The sequence below is a fragment of the Catharus ustulatus genome, chromosome 11 (assembly GCF_009819885.2).
Source record: "Catharus ustulatus isolate bCatUst1 chromosome 11, bCatUst1.pri.v2, whole genome shotgun sequence".
Lineage (NCBI taxonomy): Eukaryota > Metazoa > Chordata > Aves > Passeriformes > Turdidae > Catharus > Catharus ustulatus.
The window spans coordinates 20,472,824-20,481,016 of NC_046231.1; positions in this window are offsets into that span (position 1 = coordinate 20,472,824).

Below are 8,193 nucleotides of genomic sequence, written 5' to 3' on the forward strand. Positions count from 1 at the left end.
GGGACACGGGGCTGTGTGACACCGGCACTCTGCACGAGGACATGGCGCTGCCCAGGGCTTTAGGGGGTGCACTGTGGGGACCTGGTGACACTGTGGGGACTGGAAGGCCGTGCATGACAGTGTTCAGGGCTTGGGGGCTGCAGGGATTTGGGTTTGCAAAATGGTCTGAGTTGAGGGTGCTAAAAATCGAGGTTGCAAAGCTGAGAGTGGGGGGCTGCATGGGGGCAGGGTAACGAGCTTTGGGGAGCTGCAATGAATAGAAGTTGTTTTGGGGAATGTGGAAGGACTGCAAGGGAACGGGCCAGGACTTGTCTGGGGCCATGGGAAGAGTCCAGGGGTTGGAGCAGGGTGGGGGTGTCTGCAGGGGACTGTGGGGGGATGGAGCTGTGCTTGCTCAGCTTCCCTCTCCCAAGGGCTGGGGTTGCACTGGAGCAGCCACAAGACCACAGGCACAGCCCTCAGAGTCCCCCGTGCCCATCCCAGCCTGGCCTTGGAGTGTCCCCTCCACCCTGCTGGGCCTCGGTGGGGCTCCAGGGGCAGCTGTGTGCGGGGCAGCAGTGCACATCTGGCTGCCTGGCACACCCGTGCCAGCTGGGGGACAGCGTTCAAATATTCCCTCCCCAAGTCCTACTACAGCGCTGCTGCCTGCCCGTGCACCGGCAGCACAATCCCCGTGAATCTCCCTGCGAGCCCCAGCCCTGCTCTGGGTGTAATTACTGTGCCTGGCAGCTGCTTCCCTCTGCCACTGCCCGGGTGTGTTCCTCTGTTCCTCATCCCCGCCGCTTCCCAGGGACTGGGGGAGCTGCGGCTCTGCCAGGCAGAGTCACCCGGCACGACCGGGCTTGGGTAGCACAGAGAGCTGCGTGGCCACTGGGCAGCCAGAGAGTGGCCCTGGAGTGGCTGAGGCACGGACACCGTGTGGGCACTGCGAGGGCACTGCACAGCCCTGGCACGGCCACTGCACGAGTGCTGCATGGCCTCTGTGTGACCACTGCATGGCCAACAAATGGCTATTGCATGGCCCCTGTGTGGCCACTGCATGGCCAGTAAATGGACATTCTGTGGCCAATACCTGACTTTTGCATGGCCTCTGTGTGACCACTGCATGGCCATCAAATGGCTATTGCATGGCCTCTGTGTCACCACTGCATGGCCAGTAAATGGCTATTGCATGGCCTCTGTGTGGCCACTGCATGGCCAGTAAATGGCTATTGCATGGCCTCTGTGTCACCACTGCATGGCCAGTAAATGGTCATCACATGGCTATTGTATGACCATTGCATGGCCAGTAAATGGACATCACATGGCTATTGTATGACCATGGCATGGCCAGTAAATGGACATTCTGTGGCCAGTACCTGACTTTTGCATGGCCTCTGTGTGACCACTGCATGGGCAGTAAATGCCAATCATGTTGGCCACTGAGTGACCTTTCCATAGGTACGAGATGATCATCACAAGGACACTAAGTGACCACTCCATGGCCACTAAATGGCCACCACATGGTCCCCAAGTGACCACAGCATGGTCACTGCACAGCCCAGCTCCCCCTGCTGATGGGGTCACTGCAGGTGGTGCTGCAGAATCCTGACCCAGCCCTTGCACCTCAGCTCCAGTTTTCCATCCCTTGCTCCCAGAGGGTTCCCAGAGGGCTCCCAGAGGGTCTGTGGTTCTCCAGGCTCATTCCCATGGGGACCTTGTCCCAGGAGCCTCGTGCAGGTGCTCCCCACAGCAGCCCTGAGGAAAATCCACCGCACACAGCTGCACTCCCAGCTCTCCTCACCCTGGCTTTGCATGGGTGGCACCGGCTGGCACATGCAAATGCCAGCACCACGTGTGCTTGGGGACACACATGGATGTGCACTTGGACTCGTGGTTCCCAGCTCAAGGTGGACCCCCAGCATCAGCGAGGCAGCCCGAGAGTGTTCCCAGAGTTCTGGGCTCCTTTGGGGTCAGGCCACTCACTGGGAGCTGCCCATGGGGGTGGCCCCGCTCAGCCCAGCCACCCACCCAAGTGCAAACCCCACACACGTGACAAAACCCTCCTGTGAATGCCCAGCAGTGACCAAACCCATCCCCTGTGACCTGCCAGCCCCCTGCCATGAGCATGTCACAGCGACCTGCCAGGACCTGTCACCACCTCTCCTTAATTTGGGGTGCAGCTCAAGGACACCAAACACCCCCTGCCCTGGCACCTCGTGCCCCAGGAGCCTCTCAAGCCCTGTCAGGATGGGCAGGTGGCACTGTCACCCTGCACGACAGGGTGGGGACAGAGCCACCGCGTCCCTCCCGGCAGCGTTTGGGTGGCAGGGGCTGCTGCGTTCCCATTCCACGCACGCAGCCTGTAATTTTGGTCTATTGAAGTCATAATTCACTACTGTGAAAATAAACATTTGTGTTAGCTGGCTTTATTCGGCAGGGTTCGGCTGAATGTTAATAATTCCCCGCCGGCGGCTTTGCACGTGGCCCGGGATGCTGGGACAAAGCCCGGGCACCCGCGGCTGTGGCCATGGCCACTCCTGGCAGGCTTTGGGCGAGTTCTCACCCTCCTTTGTGCCCTGGGATCCCCCGGATCCCGAAGGAGATGGGCAAAGAAGAGCCACTTTGTACTAATCCAGGGATAATGAAGATAAATGTAATTTTTAGACAATGTTTGGAGTCCAGCACCGACTCAGACTCCTCCCTACCCATCCTTGTCGCTGGGTTTGTATCTTTGGTGGGTGCTCCACATGAGGGACACCCCATCATCCACCCCGTGCCATCACCATGCAGGAGCACGCCTGGGCCCCCCCAGCCCCGGCTGTCCCCAGGGCTGTCCCCAGAGCTGTCCCCAGAGCTGTCCCTGCTGGGTGCAGGGGCTGGTGCTTCCCCTCGGCATTTGCATCTTCCCAGCCTTTATCTTTCTCCCGGTCTCTGTATTGCTGCAATTACAGACACTTTAAAACACAATGATCTGGCTGTTAGCGTGATGGATGACAGAACCTTTCTGTCTGGTTTAAATCATTGCTGAGAGTGAGCAAACTTCCCCGGGTTAACCCTTTCCTGCCCCAAACCCGCTCCCAGCCCGGCGCTGCTGTGCGCTCCACGGCCACCCATCCACCCACCGCACTGCCGGGTACATGGATGGGATAAAGGAGGGTCTGCAATTCCTACGGAAAACATTCCCCCATCCCTCATGTCCCTGGGGTCGGGGCTGTTGGGGCTCCCCGGGTTCGTGGGGCAGCGATGGGAGCAGCCCCGCCCCGGCAGAGCCGGTGGCCCCGCTGGGCTGCGGTGGGAAATTAACGGCTGGAGCGGAGATAAGCGCCTGCCAGAGCCCGATAGCCGGCTGGATCCATCCCAGCCCCGGGCTGGCAATCCTTCCCCCGGCAAATCTGGAACCGGGGCAGGATGGGGCCCCAGCGCCTTCCCACCCGTGGGAGAGGCTGGAAACTCCTGTCCTGCCTCGGTGTCGGTCACGCTGGCGGGTGATTGATGGCGTGGTGAGCCCGGGGCGGGGATGAACCACACACATCGTGCTGATCTGAGCTCCCTTTGTTGTGGGGAGGGGGCATCTCCCACTGCCGTGCATCCTGCCCAGTGCCCGTCCGTGCCTGCCCACCCCACAGGTGTGCCACGGGAGGGTGTCACCCTCAGCCATCACTTGTGCCTGGTTCATGTCCTGCATCCCTGCTGGGTGTGCACACGCAGAGGCTGCATGCAGTGGTTTGGAGGGTGCCAAGGACCTGCCCCAGGGGAAGGGACACCCCAAGGCACAGCCTGGGGGAGAAGGGGAGCACTGAGGCCTTGGCATGGTGCATGCCAGGAGATAAGAGGGGATCTGAGGGCAGATGAAGGCAACTGGTACCAAAACCTCAGAGGAAATGGTCCCCAGCACGTGGGGCCATGCAGGCCCCGTATCTGCCCCTGCACATGACCCCGTCCCTGTATCGGGGCCGTGCACGTGGGCGGGACAGAGCGGTGGGTGCTGGACTCACAGGCACCCTTAGATGCCCCCTCTTGCCTCTGAGCCACCGTGGTGTTGGGGACGCTTTTCACACCGTGTGGGTGCCCAGCCATCAGTGGTGACCCGCTGCTGTCCCCGTGCTCCCGCTGCTGATGCTCTGTCTCCTCCTCCGGAGCCTCAGCTCAGCCCCGCGCTCCCCAGCGTGCCGGGATGAGCTGATTGCTATTCCAGCTGCATCCCTTCTCCACAAGCCTCAGGCTTTTTGAAGAAGCCCACAGCGCTGTTTTGTCACACCTTGCCCCTCGCCAGGCTGGTGGCTCAGCCCTGTCCCTGCCGTGCCGGGTCCTGTCTCCGCCCGCTCCCCCGGGACGGTGTCTGCAGGGAGGGCACCGAGCCGTGCCAGCGCTCAGCCCGGCGTGCCACAGGCTTCCTGTGTCTGTCCGTCTGGCTTTCTCAATCTCCACCCGCTCCCTCTCGGGGAGCAGAGCATCCCTGGGTGCCTCTCTGAGTCCTGGAGGGATGTGGCACTGCCCTACAAGCAGAGCTTGGTGACAACGAGTGACAGAGCTCATGACCTGCAGTGATGCAAAGCCCTGCATGGCTCTGGGCTCTCCAGTCCCCGTTTGCTTGGAGCATCCCTGCAAGGACAGGGAGCTGCTGGGCTGGGAAGGGTCGGTGTGACCACGGATGGTCCCTGGCTGTGAGCACAGATGTGGTGGCACAAATCTCTGCCTAAATCCATCCCGGTGCAAGCACCGAGCGCCAGGAGACCCCGGCGCTCTTCCCTTGGCGCTTCACTTGCAGCAGGAGCCCTGGCGCTGGATTTTCCTGCACGTTAATCCATCGGGGAATGCAGCAGGGAGATAAGGGGCTGGTGGGGAGCCAGCGGCCGGGGAAGACGCTCGCCTGCCCGCTGGCTATCGCCCGCCGCAGCTGCATCCGCCCGGGGACATCTGCTGGGCAGGAAGCGCCGTGCGCCAGCCTTTCCCAGGAAAGGGGCTTCGGTTGTGCCTGGCTTCCCTCCCTGACCATTCCTTGGGGTCCCCGGACTCGGGCTGACCCGCCCTGCAGCCACCAGGCTGGAAGGAGCAGCCCCTCGGGCTGTGGAAGCACATCCAGTGGCTTCGTGGCTTTCCCGCAACTTCCACGTAGAAAAGGAAAGAAGTGCATCTCCCATTTAAAGAAAAAAAATAAATAAAACCAAAACCAAAATCCTGTTTTCCCTGCTGACAGATTCGTTCCTGCTTCGTGGCATTCAAAGGAAAACCACCCCCTACTGCTTATCATCCCTCTCACCCTGCACTGCCAGCTCTGGAAAATCACCGACTTGCCTGAAAAATGGGAGACTTTGGGATACAGCACCGTTCCTCTGGGTGCCTCATGGTTTTAGGGCTGCCAAAGGCCAAGTTTCCAGCTTTTCTTTGCCATGGAGAGCCTGGGAGGTGTTTTAATTGCAAAGCAAAGATGTCCACGTGCTGCCTTGACTCCAGGAGTTGTTTTGGGGTGCAAGGAGATGCTGCTGGCACCTCCATGTGAGCAGCACCCAGTGGCAAAGTCCTGCCAGCCTCATCCTTGGCCAGCAGGAATTCACTGGGAGATGCTGAACCTTGGGTTCACAACAGGTTCACATTCTCCTTCTCCCCCCTAACCTTGGGGGACCAGCTCCTTCCTGGCCTCCCCATCCCACAGGCTGCACTGCCTGCATGCTCCCAATAACGACGGCAATTTAATTAGCAGGCACTGCACTTGCAACACCTCACATCCCTGCAAAAATCAATGGGAGCTAGCAGGAGCTGCTGGGAGCCTGCCTTCACTCCAGCAGGCAGCTTGGATGGAGATCCAAGCTCTGGAGCTGCTTCAGAACCTTCCCAGGGCCAAAATGCTCCATCCTGGGGCTCTGGCTGTGTGGAGGGTGGTGCTGATCTGTGCCATGCCAGGCCATGCCCGGGGAGCCTCGGCCTCGTGCTGGGTGAGGTCTGGGGTTTGGAACGAGGTGCAGATGCTCCACGGCAGCAGAGGACGTTGTGGCTGTCTCTGGCCACCTGCATCGTTTCCAAGTTCCCAGGCTAAAAGCAGGGCTTGTTATCAAGAGCAAAAAATGTGCCACCTCTGTTGTATTTCATTTCCCTTTCTCCACCTCTTCCCTGCCCGCTGTGCATCAGAGATAACAACTCTCGGTGCCGGAGCTGGAGAGCGGGGCCGGCAACGGCCTCGCCAGCCCTATCGCTGCCGAGCCGGCCGCAAGGAAATCAGGAAGTTTGCAGAGATATTTGGCCAACAAAATAAACATTTCTCCTGCCAAAAGCCTAACGGGCAGCCCGGCCAGCCCGCAGCAATCTGCACGGCTCCCTGGCTGCAGCCTTCCGGAGCGCGGTGCCCGCCGAGCCCCGCGGCCGTGCCGCCTTATCGGAGCCTGCCCGTGCCCGGCATGTGCCAGCTCTGGGCACAGGGACCCCAGCACGGCTCCCCCACCCCCGGTGAGCCAGCATGACAGGTGCAGCACCCCCAGTGCACCAAACCCTGCCCCTGTGCCGTGCCAGCCGTGTCCCTGAGCCTGGGCAGTGCCAGCGGTGGGCAGGGGGCTGCGGGCGGAGCGCGGTGCCGGGGGAGCGGGGTGGGGAGTGAGGGGAAGCGAGGCACGGGGCCAGCATTGTTCACACCGGTGACTCAGCCGGCTCCACTTTCCTGCCTGCCCCGGGCACAGCCCCAGCAGAGCCCCCGAGCCCCCCGGAGCTGCCACAGCCCCTCAGTGCCCGGGGATGCTCCGGCACTGGGGTTTGGGATGCTCCATCCCCGCGGAGCCTCTGTACTGCAAACCACCAGCCTGGGGTCGGATGTGAGCTGCTGATCCCAGAATGAGCACAAACACCCAGCAAACCCAGGGGTGAAGTGCTGGAAATAAAACATCCTCGGGGCTGGTAATTCATTAGGGAAAGGTTTAATTGCAGAGCGGGCTCAAGTGGGTCCCCATGACAGCGAGCCCACGGAGCCCCATGGTGCCTTTGCCACGGGCTTGGCCATGTCCCAGCTCCCCATTCCCGCTGGCTGCTCCCCAAAGGATGCCCTGACTGGTGCCAGCCACGCGCCACCCTCGGGGAGCACCTGCCTGCCCGAGGCTGCGTTTGGCACCGGGCTGAGTCACCCGTGCCACGGCACATGGCACTGCCACAGCCGCCACCTCCTTCCTCCCGCCGCTGCCTCACCTTGGCTGCTCCTGCGTGCTGCCCTGGCCCGAGACGGGTCCCCGTCCGCTCTGAGGGGTCCCGAGGGGATGGTGGCAGCGCCCCAAGTCTGCGAGCCCCGCCGAGTGTGGTGGCACCAGCCTTGTCCCCTGCGTGGGCAGGAGCTGCGCCGGGGCCGGGGATGCTGAGCTCCGGAGGGGCGCGGGGTGTCCTGCCCACTCGGCTCCTGCCCACTCGGCGCCTGCCCGGCCGCCAGGGCCACTCATGTGACGGCCGGGGCCGCGGTGGCAGCGGAGCCGTGTCCCATGGCGAGGGGAAGGTGAACAGCTGCCGGGCAGTGATAATGCGGCGGGTGGGGGTGGCCGGGCAGCTGCGCCCGTGTCCTTCCCCAACAGGAACCATCTGTGACCAAGCCCAGCTCTGCCTTCCCTATCAGCCATTCCGGTCTGACTTTCCAACAACTTCCCCTTCGCGCCGGCCTCACTTCCTCACGGCGCGGGGCTGGCGCGGTGCAGCGTGGCACGGCAGGGCTGGCACGGCACGGCACGGCACGGCACAGCCTGGCTGTCCTGGTGCACCTTGGCATGGCACAACCAGCACGGCAAGGTGTGCTGTGGCTGTGCATTTACAGCCTGGCACAAACACGGGGCTCGCCCCCCTCGCTGCACCCCAGGATCATCCACGGGATGAGGTTTTCTCGTGGCTGCTGCTGATCTGCAGCTGCAGCATCACCCCAACTCCCTCAGCACTTGGGGTGACCCCTCTGTGCACCCCATCCCTGCACCCCCAGCCAGGCCCCTCTCAGTGTGGCGTTTGGGCTCCCCAAGAGCCGTCAGCGAGAGAGAAACAACTTGTTAGAAACCCGAAAGGCGGCTCTGGGCTGCAGGTGGGAGGGAGGAAACGTGTCCTAAAAATACAGCAGCGCCTGCACGGTCCCCGAAGGTGGCTGAGCAGATGGCGTGTCTCGGCGGCCACCTGGGCTCCTGCAGATGGCACCCGGGGCTCCCCGCTCCGTGCCCCAGCCCGGGGCTCGGGGGGGCCAGCAAGGGCCGGCTGTAGGTGGGG